Source organism: Protopterus annectens, chromosome 4.part0, assembly GCF_019279795.1.
Source record: "Protopterus annectens isolate FY-2018-M chromosome 4.part0, PAN1.0, whole genome shotgun sequence".
Taxonomy (NCBI): domain Eukaryota; kingdom Metazoa; phylum Chordata; order Ceratodontiformes; family Protopteridae; genus Protopterus; species Protopterus annectens.
The window spans coordinates 1,240,110,046-1,240,136,129 of NC_056733.1; positions in this window are offsets into that span (position 1 = coordinate 1,240,110,046).

Consider the following 26,084-nt stretch of genomic DNA (forward strand, 5'->3'; position numbering starts at 1 on the left):
GTAGGGGTTCTAATCTCAGTACTGGTAACTGTGTGTGTGTGTGTGTGTGTGTGTGTGTGTGTGTGTGTGTGTGTGTGTGTGTGTGTGTGTGTGTGTGTCTGGGTGTATGTGTGTGTGTGTGTGTGTGTGTGTGTGTGTGTGTGTGTGTGTGTGTGTGTGTGTTTGTGTGTGTGTTTGGGTTGAGAATTTTAATGCATGTACCATCCACATCTGTTTACCACCTCCCAATGGCATTACTTTATATAGTGTGTTAATAGCATCTGCCTTACATGCAGCGTGTTAAACCATTGTACTGGCCATTGCAGTCAGCTGTACAAATGTCTACAGAATATCTGGATGTTTGCAATCTATATGTGGTCTGTATCCCCTAACAATGGCCATGTATGTGATACCATTGCCAAATAAGTCACAGTTAGTGTACTGACACACATGCCAGCATCACATATCATACCTGACTGAAACATCATGCTGATACAATGTCTGTTATCCTATCACTTGTCCAGGCTTGTAGGAGTAATAGATGACTCCAGTTGCTATTCCTGGTGGGTTATCTCACCATCCATGAAGGCATTCACAACATTACACATTGTAAGAGGTAGTGGGTTATAGCCCATGCATATAATCTATGTGGGGCATGTCATGTGTATGTAGCACTGCAGTACATTAAAGAGGATATATAGGTTGATGAATCTGTCCATTGCCAACTGTGCTTATGTTACTGTATGCACATCTCTTGTGTCAGTCTTTACTGTGTGCATGCAAAGGGTATACCATTTTGTCTCCCTGTTCCACCCTGTGAACTCAGGAATACATACCACAAACCTGTCATAAACAATACCATGAATGCCCTCACCAACTGCATCAGGATTGAGTGTATGGGAAAGAAATGGTATGGGCAACAAGTACTCCAATATCCTGTTCCACATGTATGAGCCTGTGGTATTACACAAGACTGAGGTGACATTTCCGAAGGCTACCTGTGTGTGACAAGGGGTATGTATGCCAGGTCACACTGTCTGACAACAGTGTCCATCACACACAGTTGCATGCATACACAGTTTGTAAACATACATATAAAGCTGTACCTTGGCTAGGAAAGAGTTGGTGCATTTCCACTCTGCCATACTCCACATTGGTAATGTCTGCTGGGCCACAGCCTGCACACATGCAGACACCTGAAACAAAAACAATACAGCATGTCAGAATAAATTCAGTCAGTGGTACTAACAGCAATAATGCATCATGGCTAATAAGGTACATACACCTTTATGTGTACCCATAACAAATGCAAGCAGACAGCACCTTAAACAGTATTACATAGCTACTCCGTACTATATTCACCCTGTACATTAGACTTGTATTAGCCTGTCTCTGCATCGATGGTATAGATGACAAGAATGTGACACAGATATCATTAAATGTACAGGGTATGGTGTGGGTTTGCCAGAGGCCTTGGCTGGGCATACAGTTGACATCCATGTGTGTGTGTTTGGAGGGGTATCCTATAGATGGGCTGTGCAGAGCTGCTGTGTGTGTCTGAAGGTGACTTGCCTGTGATAAAGATGTGTGCATGTATGTAGCACACAGTCAAGCCATGTGGCTGCCCTACATAGGGGTATGTTGGACAGCTGTGGACCATAAATGGCAGGGTGTCCAGTTCACCATCTCCAGCCACAGACACTTGAATGGGTCCTGCCAGGGGTCTTACTGGCACCACCAGGCCCAAGGCCAGATGCAGTACTGCTCTGTGATGGTTACTGCTGTCTGCTGGATTCATGTCCCTGACGGGACTGGCCAGGACCACATGCCCATGGTCTGCTCTATTGTGATATGGACAGCATCCCCCCTTTGGCAAAGCTGGTGTCACTGCCACTATGGGACTTTGAAGGTGCATGGCCCTGTCAACTCTCATCTGATGTTGGTGCTGACTTACGTCCACGTGGCCAATGCCCATTTCCCACCACACACTCTAGCACAGACATGCCATGGTTGAGGATTGCGAAGGTCTCACTCCACCGTCTATTCATGACCTCAGTATTTTGGCATGTGGCCTCAGCAAGGTCACGTATGTCACCACATAAACCAGGAAGAGTTCGATCCAAAACCCTGAGTATTTGTTTGGTGTTGCATTCACTGTGTACCTGTGCATCCATGACAGCCTGAAACATGCATCTGGTGACACCAGCTTTGGTACTTGCAACCGTGGCTTGATGAGCAGTAGTCCTCCTTCGAGCATCCCTGTCCATCTGCCTGTGTGGGACCTCGACTGCACTCTGGCAGTGGACAGTGTCTACACTTACACCTGCCAGAGTCAGCACACTAGCCTGTTTCATGCCACCACCTGCCAACTGTCTATTATCTGTGGCTGCTGAGGATGGGGCATGTGTGGGCATTGTGACTGTGTGTGGGGACATTGTGGATGAATGTGGGATGCCAACCGATGGCACAGATTCAGCCCCTGACAACACCACGTGTGCCTGAATAGGACCATCATCATTGCCAGAGTATGCAGAGACACTGACATCAGATACTGAATGGGAGGGACTGCAACCACCATGAACACCTGTGGGGGAAAGGCAACATATGTAAATTAATACCTGTACTATACCATTTGCTGCTACACACGCACGCACACATGCACACACGCACACACACACACACACACACACGCACACACGCACACATGCACACACGCACACACACGCACACACGCACACACACACACATGCACACGCATACAGGTGAGGTGGCAGACAGGTATTACACAGAACTCACAATAGCCAACTGGTCACATTCACAACACTGTCAGACCACAATATACACACCCTGTACAGGCCCTCAACATCATGCAGTGCAGCCCTTTCCACATTCTTTTACATCTTATATACACCTCTGTGATATGTGAGTAGTGTTATTAGGTTCAAGTAGCACACGCTGCACCCATGTACACATAGTTGCTGTTCACTTGTATAGCACAGTGGCAACTCCTACAGAACATACCTGTTAATTGTGCAGAGTGTTATTGAATGTTTACATGTCTGGCTTATATTTCTGGTTTGTTCATCATAAATCCTTTATTTGTCTGACATGTTAATGGGAAGATATGAGGACTGGTGTCACTATTTAATGACATATTTTCAGTCTCACACTTCAAAACCCGCAGTACATGTATGTTACAACAGATCCAGTGACACTATAACAACCTTCTAAGCTTAGAGTGGATATTAAAAGTTTAGACACCCCTGTTAACATGCCAGGTTTTTCTGATATATAACATGAGACCACAGAAATTATGTGATAACATTTCCCACCTTTAATGTGACCTATATCCTGTGAAATCCAGTTAAAGAACAAACTCATCAGTTAGGGGTATAACGTAGAAGTTGAAATACATACAATAGGCTGGTTGCATGACTGTGCACACTCTTAAACTAACACTTTGTTAAAGCACCTTTTGATTTCATAACAGCAGTCAGTCCTCTTGGAATGGTGTGTATCAGCATGGCACATCTCGACTTAGCAATATTTGTACACTCTCCCTTGCAGACGCCCTCCAACTCTGTCAGATTCAAAGGGCATCACTTCTGCACAGATCTCTTCAGGGCACCCCATAGATTTTCTATTAGATGTATGCGTGGACTGTGGCTGGGCCCTTTCAAAACATTGATTGTCTTCTGGTGAAGACATTCTTTTATGGATTTGGATGTGTGGTATGGGTCAGTGTTGTGTGGAAAGGTGTAAGTCCTCTCCATCCACAGCTTTCTAGCAGACACATGATTTTGGGCCAAAAGGGACTGGTATTTTGAACTCTTCCTAATCCCCTCCACCTTGGCTACAGGCCCACTTCCAGCTTATGAACAGCAACCCCAAAGCAGAGCACTGTCATCACCATGCTTCACCATGGGGATGGTATTCTTTTGGTGATGCACAGTGTTGTTCTTGTGCCAAACAAACCTTTTGGTATTGTGGCCAAAAAGTGCAACCTTGGTCTCATTACATCATAATACATTTCCCCACATGCTATTGGGGGACCTGATGTATTTTTCTTGAGAAATCAGCCAGACCTGGATGTTGTTCTGTGTGTGAGAAGGCTTCCATCTTCCAAACCTACCCCATAGGTCAGACATGTGGAGAATACAGGAGATTGTTGTCACATGTAGTACAGAACCGATACTTACCAGTGATTCCTGCAACTCTTGTTGTGTTGCTGTAGGTCTCCTGGCAGCCTCCCTGACCAGTTTGGGTCGTGTTTTTTCCACACATTTGGAGGGATGTCCAGTTATTTGCAATATCACTGTTGCCCCATATTTCCACGACCATGTGATGACTGTCTTCACTGTGTTCCATGGTATATGCAATGTTGTGAAAATGTGCGTGTACCCTTGTCCAGGCTGATACCTTTCACAAATGAGATCCTTTTGCTGCTTTGTAAGCTGTATGCTAACTATGGGTGTTGCTGTAGCAGGCAACTGAGTAAATTTAGGATGATCATGGTAGGACAGCTGACCATTATTTGCTTTTAATCAAATAGTCTCTGTAATTGATGGCAGGTGTGTACTCAAGAAGATGTAATGCTGTAATAATATCGAAAGCTGCTTCAACACAGTATTAGCCTTAACCTGCGCAAACATATGCATCTGGCTTCTTGTAAGTTTTTTATGTGTCATAATCATTCCCCTAACATATTTGTTTGTTTTACAATTGAATTGTACATGTTATAGGTCACATGAAAGGTTGGAAGGGCTCAGAAATGTGTTATTGTGCTCTCATTTTTGTATGTCACAAATACCTGATATTCTAACAGGTGTGTACACTATCTATATGCACTGTATAACACTAATTTATAAAATATGTCGCTAGATTGGGCATTCATCCAACCCATTTTGTCAGAATTTGTCCAGATTTCTTGCAATGACAGCTTGTGAAGTATGCTACAGATATGTAAACGTCCAAGTGAAATAAGTAACTAATAAACTTTATTTAACTTTTAACATTAACTGACTAAGCACTTTCACCCATGTAGGACTCTGAAGATGCCCTACACGGGTGAAAGCACTTAGTCAGTTAATGTTAAAAGTTAAATAAAGTCATGGTGGGTTTACCTTGGTACTACCAGTGCTTTTTGTTTTATTATGCTACAGATATGTGACATCTACTGCAAATAGGTCCCTGTGATGACCACTGTGATGCAATTCAGTTAACCCCACCTCAAGTGGGAATTATGTTTTTATTTTTAATTTGTTGAACTCATCTTATAAGTATTTAGATTTTATTTTGCAATTCTCTTTTTTACGTTTTATATTTTTATTCAAAATATTTTTTTTTTTGTGATATATCATTGTTTGTTTTGCCTGTACTGGAGCTTTTCTCCTCGGGCCTCTACTGTAAACGGATATATATCCAGTTGGACTAGCCCGGTCAACAAATGTAAAATAAATAAATAAATAAAATAAAGTGAAAATGCAGATATTGCAAAATAGCTGAGAGTAACAGTTGTGTGCATGGTCACATGCATGACCTTAACATTCCTGGGGAACTGGTGAGCCACAACAGGAAAATCCCATACTCACTGGCTTCAGGCTGCTGTCCCACATGCAGAACATAGGTACCTGTGTAGTTGTGGGTGAGAGGTATTGTCAGCAGACTCACAGTTGGCATTGGTACAAGATGAGTGCTACATGTCTGCACAGGTACAGTAGAAGCTATGATAGTACACAATTTGCTGTCCCTTGCCATAGATGTGCACTTGTATGCATTACTAAACCCCACCCACAAATGCAGTTTGAACTGACATATGAATCTAGATACTCTATTGAAGACAGTATGACTGCTACATAATTAAATTGATGTGTACTGTGGCCTTACCTGGATGTTCCTCGCCTGTTGCCTGGGTGTCACCCACCTCCACGACTGGTGTTTTATGTGTTGGTTGTTGTGTGGGAACTGCTCCAATGTAGGCAAGGAGCTCCACCATTGGTGTAAGTGGGGCCTGCATAGCAGGACCCCCACCTGTGGTGGAATGGTGCCTGGCCATGGCAGCAGCCCTTTGCCGGGCATGACATATCAGTCAGTTGCCCAATGCCTGACCCGATTATATGTGTAGCCATGGTGGCCCAAGGTGTTCACTCTGTTGAGAAGGTTGTCCCACGTGGCAGTCCACGCCCTCAGATTTTGTCTGCTCTGGCCGAACAGCACAGCGTGGTGCTTTATTATTGCTTCAGTAATGGCTGCATTTTCCTTTGCAGTATACACCAGCTGATGCTGCATGGCACCTGGAAGACATAAACAGGAAAACACATCACAGGACCTTTACACATTGCCCAGAGTTATTTACAGACCCAGCACATCAATATTGCCTATCATTAGCCACCACTTACAACCATGTCATACTCCTGTCATCTATCAGCACAGTATGAACCTGCATTGCACTCCTGGTCCTGATGTGTCATGTTCCCCCCATGAGGGCCAGTACATTGCATAAACCACCATTCATCATTCACGTTTGTGTAGCGGGATGACAGTGGCCATCTTCCTTGCAGATGGAATGTCAGTGGTGCTCAGGCTTTGCTTACGTACAGTGTGTAATGGAGCTGGAAGCATAAGCATGAGTTCATGTAGGATGCAGACAGGAATGTTCTCATGTCTCATGGAGACTTGCTTTTGTTGACTTTAATTAGGCAGTATGCACCTGCTCTCTGATGATGAGGGGAACGGTGTAGGTGCTGTGCCTATCTACCTACACTGATGGTGAGCCAGGGGGATGATATTTGCCCTAAACCTGTCTGCAGCAGGTTGGCTATAGCTATGTTGTATGTGAGAATGTGGTGTGATTGACCACCATTACAGGGTTGGTTAGGTTGTTGCCTCTGAGATTGCAGACATATGTGAAGAAGGCCTTGTGATTGCCCTTGGTGGATGTGTCCAATTTGTACTCATAGTTAGCCTTACAGTAATCCACATTTGACCTTATACACGCATTCAGACAAAGTTTGGCTCATTGCCAAGTTGGTGCCTGCTCCTACTCTGAGCTGTGCAATCGATACAGCAACCAATTATGTGGTTTGTGTATTGCTGCTGTCCTGTCCAACAAAGGGGATTACTCTACTTTGGTGGAGACAGGTTTTACAGGTATGGTATTGCTGAGTCCATACAGCTATGTCAGTGGTCATATGGCTGTTTGTCGTAGGCATGGACACAAGGTCATAACACAGTTGGACACATCTGAAATTGTAACCTGATAATCATGCTTATTCTAGTACCCATGTCTGTGTCAGGGCAATGCAACAACCAGTAGATGTAGAAATCTAACTCTGTTGGATGCACAGAAACTGATATTACACAAGTGTACAACATGTACAGCTTATTTACATTACATTTTGTATCCCATGTCTACTGTTATGAGGTAGCCATGTACACCTGCTCATACATAGATGTGCACAGGTAATACCTGATATACATTTCTGTTGTATTGTCAGTATGTTACACTGTAGTTACACTCATGCTGCTCAGTCAGTCCTGTTAATCTGTTAGAGCAGGACATCTAGAGAATTCCACGCATACATGGGGGGGGGTGATGTCCCAAAATTAGTGACACTTTCATAATATTGCAGTAACATACTTAAGTCATTTGATATCACAGTAGTCTTTGCATTCACAGACATACCTTAGAGGATGTCTGTTGCTCATATGGCAGGAAGAGAGGAGAAAGGCTAGGAGTGTGTTATTGAGGGTAGGACCTTTTAATGTTGGCAGTATGAGTGGTATGGGGACAGAGCTAGCTGATATGATGGACAGAAGGAACATTGATATATTGTGTGTGCAAGAGACCAGATGGAAGGGGCGTAAGGGTAGGTGTATCAGAGTCAGGACCAAATAGTTCTATCATGGTGTGTATGAGAGGAGAAATGGTGTAGGCATTATCCTGAAGGAACATTATGTCAAGAGTGTTTTTGGAGGTGAAAAGAGTGTCAGATAAAGTGATGTTAATGAAACTGGACATTGATGGTGTAATGGTGACTGTTGTTAATGCATATGCTCCTCTAGTTGTGTGTGCAATGGATGAGACAGAAAAATCCAGAGTGAGTTGGATGAAGTGATGATGACTGTACACAAGGGTGAGAGAGTGGTGATTGGAGCAGATTTCAATGGGCATGTTGGTGAAGGCAACAGAGGGGAATTGGAAGTGATGGGTAGGTAAGGTGTTAAGCAAAGGAATACAGAAGGTAAGATAGTGGTGAGTTTGTAAAAATGATGGACATGGCTGTAGTGAATACATATTTTAACAAGACAGAGGAGCATATGTTGACATATAAGAGTGGAGGAAGATGCACGCAGGCAGATTATCTCCTATGTAGGAGAGCCTGCTTGAAAGAGATTGGAGATTGTAAATTTGTGTCAGGGGAAAGTGTAGTTAGGCAGCATTGACTGTTGGTCTGTGGAATGGCATTGGTGATCAAGAAGATGTGGAGGAGTGTGAGGGCAGCACCCTGGATCAAATGACGGAAACTGAAAAGGTGTGATTGTGAGGTTGAGTTCAGGGAAGAGTTAAGACAGGCAGTGGCTGACAGTGAAGAGTTACCAAATATCTGGGTAACTACAGCACAGCTAGTAAGGGAGATGACTAGAAATGGGCTTGGTGTGACATCTGGACAGGGGAACAAGGACAAGGGGATCTGGTGGTGGAATGAGGAAGTACAGGGAAGTATACAGAGAAAGAGGCTGTAGAAGAAGAAGTGGGATTGTCAGAGAGATGAAGAAAGTAAACAGGAGTATAAGGAGATGAGCTGCATGGCAAAGAGAGAAGTACAGAGGCTAAGGATGAGGCATATGAATGGTTGTATGAAATGATGGACACTAAGGATGGAGAATAGGACATGTACCAATTGGCTAGACAGAGGGATTGAGCTAGGAAGGATGTGCAGCAGAAAAAGGTGATAAAGGATAATGAGGAAAATGTAGTCACAAGTGAGGAGAGTATGATGAGCATATGAAAAGAGTATTTTGAGGGGCTGTTAAATAATGAGAATGGGAGAGAGAGTAGGTTGGATGATGTGGGTATGGTGAATCGGGAAGTGCAACAGATTATCAAGGAGAAAGTAAGGATAGCTATGAAGAGTATTAAGAATAGAAAGGCCGTTGGACCAGCTGATATACCTGTGGATGCATGGATGTGTTTAGGAGAAATGTAAGCATGGAGGTGTTTAGGAGGGGTCTATATTAGTTCATTGACAGCTTAGGTTGTCAAATCAGTAATGATCGACACCTAAGCGTCGAACTTGCAAAATTTTGAACAGTCATTTCCACTAATTCTTTCCTCGGGAAAGAAGTTGTTTGGCCGCTATCAAGAATTTGCCCTTTTGGCAATGTGGAGCAATCTTGGAGTTGGTATATTTAGTTAGTGGGGTGTGGGGGGCACAGCCCCCAACATCAGGGGGTGTGGTGGGTGAAGCCTCCCACTTTATTTAGGTTGAAAAGTTAATTTTGTTAGTGGACGGCCTACTGAATTCTTTCCCAAGGAAAGAATTCGCTGAAATGGCCATTCAAGATTTTGCAAGTTCAAAGCTTAGGTGTTGATCATTACAGATTCAACAACCTAAGCTGTCGATGAACTAATATAGACCCATTTAGGAGAAATGGCAGTGGTCCTTTTAACCAGATTGTTTAATGTAATCTTGGAAAGTGAGAGGATGTTTGAGGGGTGGAGAAAAAGTGTTTGGTTACCGATTATAAGAATAAGGGTGATGTGTGGAGCTGTAGTAACTACAGAGAGATAACACTGATCAGTCACAGCATGAAGTTATGGGAATGAGTAGTGGAAGCTAGGTTAAGAAGAGAGGTGAGGATTAGTGATCAGCAGTATGGTTTCATGCCAGGAAAGAGCAGTACAGATGCGAGGTTTGCTCTGAGAGTGTTGATGTAGAAGTACGGAGAAGGGTGGAAGGAGTTGCGTTGTGGCTTTGTGGACTTAGAGAAAGCATATGACAGGGTGCCTAGAGAGGAGTTGTGGTATTATATGAGGAAGCCAGAAGTGGCAGAGGAATCTGTAAGAGTGCTATAGGATATGTATAAGGGTAGTGTGACAGTGGTGAGTTCTGCAGTTGGAGAGACAGGTGCATTTACAGTGGAGGTGGGATTACATCAGGGTTCAGCTCTGAGCCCCTTTTTATTTGCATTGGTGATGGACAGGTTGACAGACAAGATCAGACAGGAGTCCCCGTTGATTGTGATGTTTGCAGATGACATTGTGATCTGTAGTGAGAGTAGGGAACAGGTTGAGGAGACCCTGGAGAGGTGGAGATATGCTCTAGAGAGGAGAGGAATAATGGTCAGCAGGACAAAGACAGAATATATATGTGTGAATGGGAGGGAGGATAGAGGAACTGTGAGGATGTAGGGAGTAGAGTTTGCAAAGGTGGATGAGTTTTAATACTTGGGATCAACAGTTCAGAGTAATGATATGTGTGGGGAGAGGTGAAGAAAAGAGTACAGGCAGGATGGGGAGGGTGGAGAAGAGTGTCAGGAGTGATTTGTGACAGATGAGTACCATTAAGAGTGAGAGGGAAGGTCTACAAGATGGTAATGAGACTAGCTATGTTATATGGGTTGGAGACAGTGGCATTGACAAAAAGGCAGGAGTCAGAGCTGGATGTGGCAAAGTTAAAGATGTTGAGATTTGCACTGGGTGTGACGAGGGTGGACAGGATTAGAGATATGTATGTGAGGGTCTGCCCAGGTTGGATGGTTTGGAGGCCAGGCCAGAAAGTAGCAGGATTATGTTTGTTTGGACATGTGCTGAGGAGGGATTCTGAGTATATTGGGAAAAGGATGGTAAGGAAGAAGCTGCCAGGTAAGAGGAAAAGAGGAAAGCCTACGATAAAGTGTATGGATATGGTGATAGAGGACATGCAGGTGGTTGGTGTGACACAGCAAGATGCAGAGGACAGGAGTAAATGGAGACAGATGATCTGTTGTGGCAAACCCTAAGGGGAACAGCCAAATGAAAGGGAAGGAGATGTTGTAATGTCAGTCTTCACAGGTTGTCAATGATTTGCCAGACATAACACAACTCTATGAATAAATGACTACAAATGTGAGGAACACATATGGTCAATGTGCATAACACTGGACAGTTGAATGGTATAAGGTCAGTATATCACATGCAGTTCAACGCACACGTCTGCAACAGTATTTCACTATGCAAATACCCTTTAACATATGGATATCTATGACATCCCAGTAGCTGGCCTAGCAGTGTCACAGTCAGTATTGTTCAACACACACTCCAGTACTAGTCATATGTGGGCCATCCTTTCCTGGGGTGACTCAGGGGACTAAGCTGTGATCTATGTCACTGCAGACAGACCCAGTTGCTATTTCCATAGGTTCTAATCAGAAATATATCAGTACATCAAGTTCTGTTGAGACATATTTGTTGAACTTCCTATTTTCCATTATTACATTCCCCCTACTGCATTCTATTACATGCTTACTTGTTTGACATTGGAGAACATGAAGATCTCTCCGAACACCATTATACTGGGCGACTTCAACTACCCAAACATTGACTGGGAGCACTACTCAAGCCCCAGCACCTTAGCCCAAAGATTCCTGGAAATTATAAACTCAAATGCTATGGAACAACTAGTCACCACTCCCACAAGAGGGGACAACATAATAGACCTGATCATTACCAACATGGGGACTCTATGCTCCACACCAGAAGTATATCCCTCATTGGTAAGATCAGACCATAAATTAATTTCACTGGATGCCCACATCCCGACCCCACCCCCAGCCCAGAAAACCACAGTGAAAAACTTCTCAAAAGCGAACTTCTCACTTCTCAAAACCGAAGTGGAATCCTTCAAGGCCCCAGGGCCAGTGGAAACTACAGCCCAAACTGCAGAATCCTATATAAATGCATTCTACGGACATCTCCAGGAATGCATGGATCATGCTATCCCAAACAAAACCAAGACCCAATCATCCAAAGGCAGCAGTCCAGCCTGGTGAACCCCTGCCATCAATAAACTGTACAACAGAAGGAGGAAGCTACTACATGATAGAGCAAAATCCCTAATAGGGAAGGCATCTCTGATCAGTACTAGCAAAAAATTACGATCCCTCATAAAATCCTCCAAGGCCAGCTTCGAGAGAAAAATTGCACAGGACACCAAAGACAATCATAAGGCTTTTTTCAGTTATGTTAGAAACCTGGGATGCAACTCCCAGACTTGTTCTGAGTTGATTCTAAACGACAAAAAATACACTGAACCCACAGACATCGCCAATATCCTGGCAGACAGGTTCAGTGCAAACTTCTCCACCCCTCCCCCAAAAGAGCAAGTATCTATCCCGGCAGAGGGCTGCCTCCCAAACATCTCAGATGCTCAGGTGAAGGCTGCCCTCTCCAAAGCAAAAACACTGCTTCCATGGGACCAGATGGCGTCCCAGGTTGCGTCCTACATGAACTACAAGAGGAACTAATCCCTCAAATAAAACAGCTATACAATCTCAGCCTCACTACAGGATATGTGCCCACAGAATGGCGTACAGCAACAGTGGTCCCACTCCACAAAGGTGGAGCCTCTACAGACCCTGGAAACTATCGCCCCATAAGCCTGACTAGCTTAGTCTGCAAGGCTATGGAGAGGATCATCATGGAGCTCATAAACAAAGACATTGGGGACCTACAGACACTAGATCCTACCCAGTTTGGCTTTGTCAAGGGCAGATCCTGCCTTTTGAACCTGGTTGACTTCTTTGAAACAGTCACCAAAGCCATAGATGAAGGGAAGGTAGTCCACACAGCTATCTGGAACCTGCAAAGGCATTTGACACAATACCCCACTCGGGCATCAAAGATAAGCTATCCAGCTTAAATATAAACCCCTATGTCACAAGATGGGTCGCAAACTGGCTCAAAGACAGAACCCACAGAGTGAGAGTTGCTGGAGCCATGTCAGACTCGAAACCGGTCACAAGTGGTGTCCCATAGGGTTCTGTCCTGGGACCACTCTTGTTCAGTATATACGTTTCCGAGGTACAGGCAAATGTGGGAGGACTATGGCTTACCAAGTTCACAGACAACTGCAAACTGGGCACCATAATCAACTCTCCAGCTGACACAAACATCCTTCAAAAAGGTCTCACAGAGACTGATAACTGGTGCCAGTGCCATGGTTTAAAGCTAAATGCCAAAAAATGCATAGTCATACCCTTTGGCAAAAACAATGTGCCCACAAATTACCACATAGGTGGAAACCCATTAAGTACAGAGAAAGTTATTAGGGACCTGGGGACCCAAGTTGATAGCAATCTCTCCTTTGAAAACCACATTGCCAAAGTGGTTAGAAAGACCTTCTACATAGCCCACCTCATCATGAAGGGTTTCACATCTAGATCAAGAGAGGTAATCGTGCCCCTTTATTCATCCCTCATCAGGCCCATCATAGAATACAATGCCCCTTTTGGGATGTACCTTACCCGACACCTGCAGCAATTAGAAAGACCCCAAAAGTATCTCACCAAGAAGATCAAGGGTCTCAAACTGATGCCATATGCTGCTCGGTTAAAAAAACTCCAGCTCTACTCAGTTGCATACCGCCTACTTCGAGGCGATCTATGCCTGACATACAAAGCTATGTCAAATCCAGAATTAATGGACATGCTCCACCTCAGTAAATCTAAATCCCTTGGAGCCACACGCTCGAGGGACTTGAACCTCAGCACAGAAATAAACAGAACTTGCTGGAGGGACAGATTCATAACCCAGAGGCTCCCTTCGCTCTGGAATAGAATTCCAGTTCATGTGAGGCAGAGCACCTCACTGAATCTCTTCAAGAAGAATCTCGATAAGTGGATGGGGGATCGTAGGTTTGTCCCAGGGATTAATCACTATTAGACAGAGGCACAGTAAACTAAACCTTAAAAAGGGCACAGTATACTCAAATCAAGGGGTGGCGTAAGCCATACAGAATTAGGCTAGGCTTATAATTGCCCCAGGGCAGATAGCCTAGTATGAACCTATGAACCTATGAACCTAACATACCTTTTTTTCCAGGTATGGTTGGTTTTATTCCACTATCTGTAGTTTGGTTTCTTGGTCTGTGTGTGTGTGTGTGTGTGTGTGTGTGTGTGTGTGTGTGTGTGTGTGTGTGTGTGTGTGTGTGTCTCCCAGATGTAGGGTATACATCTGTTTTGCACAGGCAGCAGCTTGCCTTTTGTAGGTAATGCTCATGAGCAGCTGATGGCCTGCGCATCAATTGGTGTCCCCCACTTGCTAATTGCATGCAGAACAGCTGTATAGTATTCCTATAGCCAATGGCATGGCAACACACCCCTATAATTGAGTACTTCATGTGGGCGTTGCCCCTTTGTCGTGCCTGTGAGGAGAGTTTCATGGAGGTGTGTGAACAACAGTATCACAGAGGGTAGTTGGAAATACCTCTTACAATAAAAACTGTGTCGACAGCCCAACAAACTGGGGGAGAATGTTCCAGACTTAAGTACAGAATGTAAGTATTGCTGTTATACTTTTGAATTAATGCTAGTTTAACAGGGTTTGTGTGAACATGGTTTTTCTCTGTGATTTTAAGTCTGACAGCATAGTAGGGCTATTCACAGAATGGCCAGATTTTGGAATCTCATGTTTGGTACGTTCCTCAGACATTTTTTTTGTCAGTGAAAAATCAGTAGTATACTGAAGGGATTGTAATCAATAAATGGTATCATCCATTTGTGTTTCTGACTTCATATCCCTCAGAAAAGATATGTTACAACAAACCCTGTTACACCAGCAACTGTCTCAATTTATAACAGCAATATTTCTCATATGCCCCTGTGTTTGGGCTTCTGTCCCCCAAGTATGTCAGGCTTTGTCCAGATGTCAAGCAGTAAGAGGGTGATAGGTAGGGTATATCATTATTTAGTGCCTTCATTCCTGATACCATCCCAGTGTTATATCAGAGTGCCAGACATGTTATGTGTAAGAGGCCTTACATATGAGAACAAAGCCTGGACATTCAGTGGGACTCTGAACAGTTGAGAGGTCTGTGTATTTCTGGTGATTGTTGACAGACTGTCAGGATTGTGTAGCAGTGTAGTGTGTTAATGTTATCTGGCCTGTGTAGGAAGGGCGGTAGATGTATGTGTTATGGCTCCTTTTCTATCTGCCTCTGCATGCTGCTCCAGATTTTGTGGTCTAGCGGCTGTATATGTTTGTAGGAGCAGACTGAGACATATCCCATACCACGGTCAGGCATCATACTACACTGTGAATTTGGCCAGAATATATAGGGGAAGTGTGTGAGTGGCAAACATGTTGAGATGTTTTTGTTCACACAGTCCTTATACTGTACTGTTTCTTTGGCTTACCAGTACGTCACTGTGACTGTGGCGGAATTGGTTGTGGGTATGCACTTTCATACTGGTGTCTGTTATCAGTGCTGTTACATCCCTGTAGTGCCTGATATATTTGCCAATACATGTGTAATTCCCCAAAGCAGATTTGGGTTAGTGTTGTACCAGTGTGACTGTAGTTTGGGTGGTTCTTGGTGACATGCTTAGCAACTGAGTGTAGTTTCCCTAATGTGATGCTATGTCCAGATATTTGTAGGGTGTAGTGTTGCATGGATATATATATATTCCAAACAAACTTAGTAACCACAATATCCAACATGGGACACATGACCAGTTCAAGCACCGGAATTCACCCAAAGTGAACCACAATCTTATTGATGGACAAGTTTACCTAGGTTTCGTCTTACATACACAGACTTCATCAGAACTAACCTTCTCAAATTTCCCACTCCCTTATAAAACACTCCTAAAATAATTGACCAATTACACATTCAAATGTTAAAGAGACATACCCCTCAAACCTTATACACTTCATAATACTCAACAGTTTTACCAAAAACCTAATACAAACCATTTACATTTCTATAAAATCCATAAAACATCCTTTCCTATTAGTCCAAAATCACAATTCATAAAAAATACATAAAGAATATAAAAATATTAAAATACTTATTAAAATACATATAATGGTACAGTTTGACCTATAAATAATGTATAGATATGTATGTGAATCCCAATAAACAATTCAAAAGTTAAAAAGGAGAATTTTAACCTAATATATATCTTAGTTTTAATAAAGGGGCTATACTAATGTTATCATTAATGCCTGGAAAGCTAGTTTGCTCTAACCTTATTTGCCACTTCATTTCGCAAATATATAAATGGACATCCAAAATATGCCCTTGATTATCTTTAATAACTTGTTGTATAACGCAAAATTAAAATTCAGACCCCGGAAATTGCTTAATATGTCTGACCAGTGCATTGGTGTTTTTCATGTGTCTAATATCCAGCATATGCTCACTGACCCTTTCCTTTAGGGTACGACAAGTTTTCCCAATATAAAATGCAGAACACTGATTACACCTAGCTAAGTATACCACGTTCCTACTAAAACAATTAAAATGTCCCCTAATAAATATAAATTCTCTACCTAACATTATCTTATTTTCTGTAGTGTAAATGTACTTACATATATTACATCTACCACACTTAAAATTTCCTACAGGCCTACATGAATTAGAAATTGGTGGTTTACTTCTTTTCTCTAAAAGATTTTTGAAGGATCTATCCTTCCTAAATACATTTTTAGGGGGGGGGGCTTAATTTACTGTGCACATTAGTGTCCAATTTCAGGAGTCCCCAATTCCTACATATAACTTTAACAATAAATTCTGTGTCATTATTATAGGTAGTAATGAAATACAAACATTCCCCTTTGTCCTTCTTACCTATTTCCACATTGGCAACATATAATGGTACAGGGGGGCCTTAATTTACTGTGCACATTAGTGTCCAATTTCAGGAGTCCCCAATTCCTACGTATAACTTTAACAATAAATTCTGTGTCATTATTATAGGTAGTAATGAAATACAAACATTCCCCTTTGTCCTTCTTACCTATTTCCACATTGGCAACAAATGAATCATCGTCCTCCATACTATATTTCTTTTGGATACAATTTCATCCTTGATGGCGTTCACCAGAGTCCCTGGATATTCTCTTTTTATAAACATCCCTATAATGAAATCTAATTTCTTTTCAAATTCCCGATAATTACTAACCATTCTGGCAGCCCTGACCATTTGACCTTTAACTATAGCCCTTTTCTGATGGTCAGGGTGCCAGCTTTGATAATTTAAATAATTTAAATAAGAATTTGAAAAGGTGGCTTTTCTATGAATACTAGAGGAAAGACTCTTCTTGTTATTATTTACCACTAAATGAACATCTAAATAACTTATTTCTGTATTACTATGTTCAAAAGTGAATTTTAAAAAATCAACAGTGTTGTTAAACTCCAAAAATGACTTCAAATTTTCAACGCCACTATCCCAAATGATAAAAATGTCATCCAAAAATTGCATATATTTTTGAATATGTTGGCTATATTCACTCTGAAATATGTATTCCTGTTCCCAGAAGAACATTACATAGTTTGTGTAAATGGGGGCACAAGCCGCACCCATTGCTACTCCAGTAATCTGTTTGTAAAAACTACCCTCAAAAAATAAAAAAATTGTTATTTAAAACAATATCCATAAGCGTTACGTATACATTAATTTGATCCTGTTCAAATAACCCCATTTTCACTAGCTGACTCTCCATCCATTCCAGCCCAATGTTATTGGGAATCACTGAATACAAATTACACACATCAACGGTAAGGAATATGGTCGAGTAATCAATTTTTACTTCATTTAATTTGGACAAAAAATGCCACAAATCTCTAATAATATAGTCAAACGTTTTTAACCCCCCTTGAAGATGGTAATCTAAATATTTACTGATAAAAAAGGTTTTGCTCCTTTTTCCATCAACAATGGGTCTAAACGATATATTATTCAAACCCTTATGTATTTTGGGGATGCTGAAAATGTTACTCACGACAGGAAACTCATTTCTCAAATAGTTAAAATCCATTTCATTTATCTGAACTTGGTAGAGTAAATCCTCTACCATTAAATCTATATTTGAGTAAGCCACATAAATTTCATTTAAAGTGACCTCCTCATAGGCATCCCCAGCTAACATTCCAAACATGTAATCAGAATAGTCATTTTTGTCCATGACAACTATTCCATTTCTTTTGTCGGGCTTCATGAAACGAATATTTCTATCCGTAATAAGCTCATTAAGTACATTCACTTCTTCATCAGTTAAATTACTATATGTATTATTTCCCATTCTGTTGTTATTCCTAAAATATTCCCTCATTTCTAATTCACAGGCCTTCTCAAATAATGCCACTGTGTTATTTACTAAGGGATTGAATTTGCTTGGTTTTCTTAATACACCAATGCTCTGTTCCATGTTCGGGGTAAAACACATTTTGATGTTCATTTTCCTAGTCAACAGTTTTAAATCTACAAGCACATCTGTTATTTTACCTTTCCTACCAGGAACATAAGTAAAACCTTTTAATAGTAACTCGGCATGCTTAACATTTAGCTCTTTGTTAGAATAATTGTACACCTTGAAATCACCATATCCATTAGAAACTATAACAGGCTCACTTGGGCCTGAAATATAATTACCCTTTTGCATAATGTCAATGAGCCCGGTCATATTTAAAATTTCATCCATATTATTATTGTCATTAATTGCCGGTCTCCCCATACTGTTCAAAATAAACAATTCACTGTCGCCACATTGTGTTTCAATCGGGTTTCTATCAAACCCAAATTTAACCACATCACAAACATTACTTGCTTCAAAGTTAATAGCAGTACAATGTCTCCAGTCTGAATTTATTAATAAACTTCCATCGATCTCTGATTAAGTATCACCAGTCTGATATATACTTACCTGTAATAACAGGTCAGCCATTTGCCCACCCCAGAGTTCGTCAACCCTTTCTTTGTCTGTTTCTTCTAGTTGGCTTCCAATCGACTCAAAACCAAATCCATGTTGGCTGTCACTACCCAAGGCTTGGTCCGCCCCCCCCTCCATACTATATTCAGATCATCTGGCCAAACCACTGACAGTGGGACCTCCTCTAAACTATTTATCTCCAGCCTTGGCGATAACCTTCTTGGTATTTCTGTGGAAATCCCCACTTTTTCGGCTGTGCTCCCTGCTCCAAATGTCTCTCGCTGGTCTCTCTCCTCTGCTGTGGAAAATTTCCTTCTCTATTGCGCAACTGCTCCGATCGTCTCAGACCTTCCTCCAAAGGCTGCTCGTCATGTGCTTCCCTATGTGGTGACATCATTCCCCCCCCATTCTTACTGTTATTGTTACCTACTGGCTCTGAATTATTACGGTTGCCTTTAGATAAGGGATACACCCTTTGATTTTGATATTCATCAGTATCCCTTTTAATTTTACGTGAGTTCCTCTGAAATATCACTTGGCACTCATTTTCAACCGTACTTAAAATATTTTGGTAATTAGTTAAATAATTTTCAAAGTTCAAATCATTTAACATAATGTCATTGTCCTGCTCAAGCTCACCCATTAACCGGGCTATGACTATATCATTATGCTTTATCATAATTCTCATTAATTCTAATCCAGTCAAACCAAATAATTTATGCACTTCTCGAATCATTTCTTCATTGCCAGTAATACCATTGGGGTATCTCCATGACCGCAGCCCACGTGGTACCATTTCCAATTTTATATTTCTAATTAAATATCCATTTTATAACTGTAATGTTTTCATGGTATATAACTTTTTCTCAAAGCTTTTTAATCGCTCTGCTAAAGTTAAATTAGTTCTAGAAACTGAACCAGTATTATTTACTTCATGTTGAAAATCAAATTTCATGGTTTTCCACTGCATTTTATCTATATGAGTCTCTTTACTAGAAGTAATAGCCTTTGTTGTACCTCCCTTACCTGTCTGTATTTTGGCATTTGCCTCCTTACTATTGACCATCTGATTACTCTCCACGGGAGTGGGCTAGGTTAATGGCATGCCCAGGCTACCCAAAGATCGAGGTGAGCCTGCAGATAATGTCTGTTGTTCCTCCACCAGTGACTTAATTTGCTTTGTATGCTCGGACAATTGTTGATTAATTTTGAGCTAAAGTTCCATAATGTCCGAATTGGCCGCCATGCATTCCATGGTAGTCAGACCAATATATTCCAAACAAACTTAGTAACCACAATATCCAACATGGAACACACGACCAGTTCAAGCACCGGAATTCACCCAAAGTGAACCACAGTCTTTATTGATGGACAGGTTTACCTAGGTTTCATCTTACATACACAGACTTCATCAGAACTAAGCTTCTCAAATCTCCCACTACCTTATAAAACACTCCTAAAATAATTGACCAATTACACATTCAAATATTAAAGAGACATACCCCTCAAACCTTATACACTTCATAATACTCAACAGTTTTACCAAAAATCTAATACAAACCATTTACATTTCTATAAAATCCATAAAACATCCTTTCCTATTAGTCCAAAATCACAATGCATAACAAATACATAAAGAATATAAAAAATATTAAAATACTTATTAAAATTCATATAATGGTACAGTTTGACCTATAAATAATGTATAAATATGTATTTGAATCCCAATAAACAATTCAAAAGTTAAAAGGAGAAGTTTAACCTAATATATATCTTATCAAACGACAAAAAGGTCCGTGTGGAGTGAATGCTCTGTTGTAGACAGCAAAAATGAAATAAATGAGAATGCAACCATAGAGCAAAACAATGAAGGGGTACCAAACGTTGCTGCAAAGTTCCATAAACCAAGTAGAGTCAAACCATAAAACAAAGTACTCCAACGTTGTCCAAAGATAAAAGCAAAGGTTTTATTGCAATATAATCGGTTAGCGCTTTCGCTGAGTAGCTTCTTCAGACCTCAATACAAACAAACACACACTCTACATTGCTTAAGTATGTAAAAGGGCGCCAAACTAGCAAGCACTGCTTAAAGGTGCATAAACCCATATTAAAACACAATGTCAAAAAAAGCCTAATAATTAACAATTTCATAACCCTATATATAAAACACAAGTATCATAATAGTTATAACGCAATATACACAAACATCAATATCAAGTAAAATAAAAATATGAATGTATATAAAATATAAAAAATATATAAAAAATATATATAAATATATAAAAAGACATACATCATACTAATCAATGATCACCCTCTAGTTCATAGTGGCTCATTTATAATGTCTCAACCTTCTCAACTTTAACAATGGACGTAATGGAACCTTGCCATTAAGTCCCGGTGACACATCAGCTCTAAACTTGATAATCCAATGTGTCTCTCTAGCCTCCGTATAATTCTCAACATCTCCCCTTCTGTGTGTTCTGGAAATCTGTTCTAATATCCTAAATTTGAAAAGGTGTTGTGAACCGTTATCATGTGTGTGTTTGGCAAGTGCATTATGTAAATGGCCCTTCCTGATGTGGTAAACATGTTCACGAATCCTGTCCCTGAGACAGCGATTCGTTTTGCCTACATAAAATACTGAGCAGGCTACACAGGTTGCTAGATACACCACATCCTTGGACATGCAGCTGCCACATACACGTATAGTGTACTCATCTAATCCCATGGGATGCACAAAAGATGGATCTGTGAGAATGTAAGAGCAAAAATTACATCTGTTGCATGGGGCCATATAAGGTCCCTGTGCTGACAACTGTTGATGTATAGTCTTTGGATAACATAGAAGATTCTTAAGATTCTTCTTGTTACGGTACACAAATCTTGGTCTGTCCCCACTAATCTCTTTAATTTTAGGGTCTACTGATAAAACATGCCAATGTTTGATGAAAATGTCTTTAACAAAACCAATGTCTTTGGTGTAATAGACAGGAAAGACAACTTGTTGACTCTGTCCAGACAAGCTAACAGTAGTATGCTCATCATCCATACTAGCTGAATAGTGTCCATCCGCTCCATCAGAGAAGTATGGCATGGCTCTAGTATCTCTAAGGGTCATGATATCATCCATACCTTCTCTAAGGTCCAAAGTGCTGTAATTGCGTTCTCTCAATCTATTCTCTAGATCCTTCAATCCCATTCTATATGCTGAATCACAAGGTGTGTACATAGATGTACGCATCGCTTGTCCATGGACAATGTTCCTGTAGACAAATCCAGGGTGCATGCTATGGCGGTGTAAAACGGTGTTCCTGTGACAGGACTTGCGGTACAGTCCAGTATTCACCATCCCATCAGCTAACTTTTCAACGTAAACATCCAGGAATGGAATACGTGTGTCAGACCATTCCATAGTGAAACTCAGGAACTCTATAGCTGTATTAATCTCTCTAAAAAAGTGTTCTAATTGTATAGGTGTACCTTTCCAAACAAGAAAAAGGTCGTCTACAAAACGCCTGTAGAATGGTATATGTTCCTGATACATTACATTCTGAAAAAGGATTCTGTGCTCCCATTCAGCCATAACAAGATTGGCGTAGCTATTGGCACAGGAAGTGCCCATAGCTATGCCATCTCGCTGAAGGAAGGTCCGTTCCTGAAAACAAAACACATTTGACACTAAGACAGTCTCTAATAAAAGAAGAACTAAATCAATATCTGGGACTGTCATTGACCCTGATCTCCTCAAGTAAGTGCCAATCATCTCAAGGCCCTCCACGTTGGGGATGACTGTGAAGAGTGATTGGACGTCCATTGTTACCCAAAGAATATCCTCTGTGCATGTACAAGAGTTGATGTATTGGTAAAGGTCCAACAAAAATTGCTTAGTATCCTTGAGTATATGACAGTTGGCTTCTACCACAGGTCTTAATTTATCCTCTACATAAACAGAGAGTGGTTCAGTAGACCACCCTCTGCCTGCCACAATTGGTCTCATAGGTGGAACAATGGGGTCCTTATGAACCTTGGGAAGGCCCTGTATAACTGGCAGTAATGGATGTGCAACGTACAAAAATTCAAATAAAGCTTGATCGATTACTTCATTCATAAGCAAATCAGTCAAAGTCGCCTGCACCCTGTGTATGATACTATCGACCCTGTTTCCTGAAATGGGTACATAAAACTTCTCTTCTCCTAACATATTCATCATGTCATGTTGATACCTATCTGTGTCAAAAATGACTATCCCTCCCCCTTTGTCCGCTGGACGTATGATAATGTCCCTGTTCTTACATAACAAATCCAGAGCTTCTCTCTGTCTAAAAGTCAGGTTGTATTTGTTCCTATTACGAGGACAATATTGTCCCTTCATCTTATACAAATCATCCTCTACTAGTTTGCTGTAGGCCGCAACAAGGGGGTGTATTGGTGGTATAAATGTGCTAGGTTTCCTATATGTGTGGGTGGATACAATATCCATCCCATTGAACTGTATCCTTAATGACAAATTCCTAACAAATAATTTAAAGTCTATCAGTGTTTCTTCGTATTTGCTATAGGTAGTGGGGATAAACGTAAGACCTTTCGATAGGACTTGTAATTCATCACTATTCAACTCATAACTGGATAAGTTGAATATTAAGTCAATTTCCTCCCCTCCCACATCAGTAGCCTGCTCAGTATTTTATGTAGGCAAAACGAATCGCTGTCTCAGGGACAGGATTCGTGAACATGTTTACCACATCAGGAAGGGCCATTTACATAATGCACTTGCCAAACACACACATGATAACGGTTCACAACACCTTTTCAAATTTAGGATATTAGAACAGATTTCCAGAACACACAGAAGGGGAGATGTTGAGAATTATACGGAGGCTAGAGAGACACATTGGATTATCAAGTTTAGAGCTGATGTGTCACCGGGACTTAATGGCAAGGTTCCATTACGTCCATTGTTAAAGTTGAGAAGGTTGAGACATTATAAATGAGTCACTATGAACTAGAGGGTGATCATTGATTAGTATGATGTATGTCTTTTTATATATTTATATATATTTTTTATATTTTATATACATTCATATTTTTATTTTACTTGATATTGATGTTTGTGTATATTGCGTTATAACTATTATGATACTTGTGTTTTATATATAGGGTTATGAAATTGTTAATTATTAGGCTTTTTTTGACATTGTGTTTTAATATGCGTTTATGCACCTTTAAGCAGTGCTTGCTAGTTTGGCGCCCTTTTACATACTTAAGCAATGTAGAGTGTGTGTTTGTTTGTATTGAGGTCTGAAGAAGCTACTCAGCGAAAGCGCTAACCGATTATATTGCAATAAAACCTTTGCTTTTATCTTTGGACAACGTTGGAGTACTTTGTTTTATGGTTTGACTCTACTTGGTTTATGGAACTTTGCAGCAACGTTTGGTACCCCTTCATTGTTTTGCTCTATGGTTGCATTCTCATTAATATATATCTTAGTTTTAATAAAGGGGCTATACTAATGTTATCATTAATGCCTGGAAAGGTAGTGGCATCTAACCTTATTTGCCACTTCATTTCACAAATATCTAAATGGACGTCCAAAATACACCCTTGATTATCTTTAATAACTTGTTGTATAACACAAAATTGAAATTCATGCCCCAGAAATTGCTTAATATGTCTGACCAGTGCATTGGTGTTTTTCATGTGTCTAATGTCCAGCATATGCTCACTGACCCTTTCCTTTAGGGTACGACAAGTTTTCCCAATATAAAATGCAGAACACTGATTACACATAGCTAAGTATACCATGTTCCTACTAAAACAATTAAAATGCCCCCTAATAAATATAAATTCTCTACCTAATATTATCTTATTTTCTGTAGTGTAAATGTATTTACATATATTACATCTACCACACTTAAAATTCCCTACAGACCTACATGAATTAGAAATTGGTGGTTTACTACTTCCCTCTAAAAGATTTGCATGGCCCCCATAAGTTTTGTGTATTTCTGACACATCAGTGGGATGATGTTAGGATTTCAGGCACTGATTAGTGAGAAGTAATTGAGTGTTGGACTTGCGCTATTTCAGTCAATATATGTTAGGACAGACATGAGGGTGTTACTGCAGCAACTGTGTCAGCTTATCTACTACAGTATTTCAGATATGTCCATATTTTCATGGCTTTCTCCCCCCACTTTTTCAAGCTTGGTCCAGATTTGTTACACTAATGGGTTCTGAGCTTACCTCTCGACTGGCCGGATTGTTGCAGTATGTCTAGGTTTGTTGCTCATATTTCTGGTCTATTCCACAGATTCATTATTTTTATGTCCTTGGTAAATCATTGTGATGATATGAGAATTTCTGACAGTAAATGATGACATACATTTCAGTTTCAGAACTTATATCCTTCAGAATATGTATGCTGAAACAAACCCTATCACTCCGGCAACATTCTACATTTATAAGAGAAATATTTAAAATATGTCCCTAGTTTTGACCCATTGTTCCCCCAGTTGGACAACCTTTGGCCAGATTTCTTGAACTAAGAGGATGATAGGTATGGTTCTGAGGTATGAATCCACTGTTTATATTTTTTCTTATATATGCATCTCCTTACATATATACATGTGTATATGTATAAATACAAAACCTGATTGATTCTACAGAATTTATTCCTACTTTGAATGACTCTACTGAACAATATGTTTGGCAAAGCATCAACAGTCCTTATAACTCAAATGGTGTTGTGGTGCATTTCTCTGACTGTGGTGTGCAGGGCCCTTTGTTTGAGACTTGGCAGGGTTGATTATTTTTTTGCTAAGCAGAACAGTGGCTGATGGAAACATAGTTTTAAGCAGTTGTAGGTGGGTTTGCATGGGTTTGGATGATGCTAAGCGATGCCAACACATGGTGAAATGTATAGATGCTTAATCTGTGTTGGCTTCACTTAGCATCATGCAAACTCACTTACTCCTGCACTAATTTCTTTAAAAGAAAAGAAAAAAAGGGGTGATAGGAAAGTGGTGAAAAAAGGGGCATGCAGAGGGGAAAACAATATGAAATATAGCTAGGGATGTGCAGGACAGGTGTAGGGAAGGTCCATAGCTGTCCATTTCTTATACAACAACAGCTGTGCATTTGTACATAATTTGAAGGTGAATTTGGAGACTCAAACCCCAGAGAGAG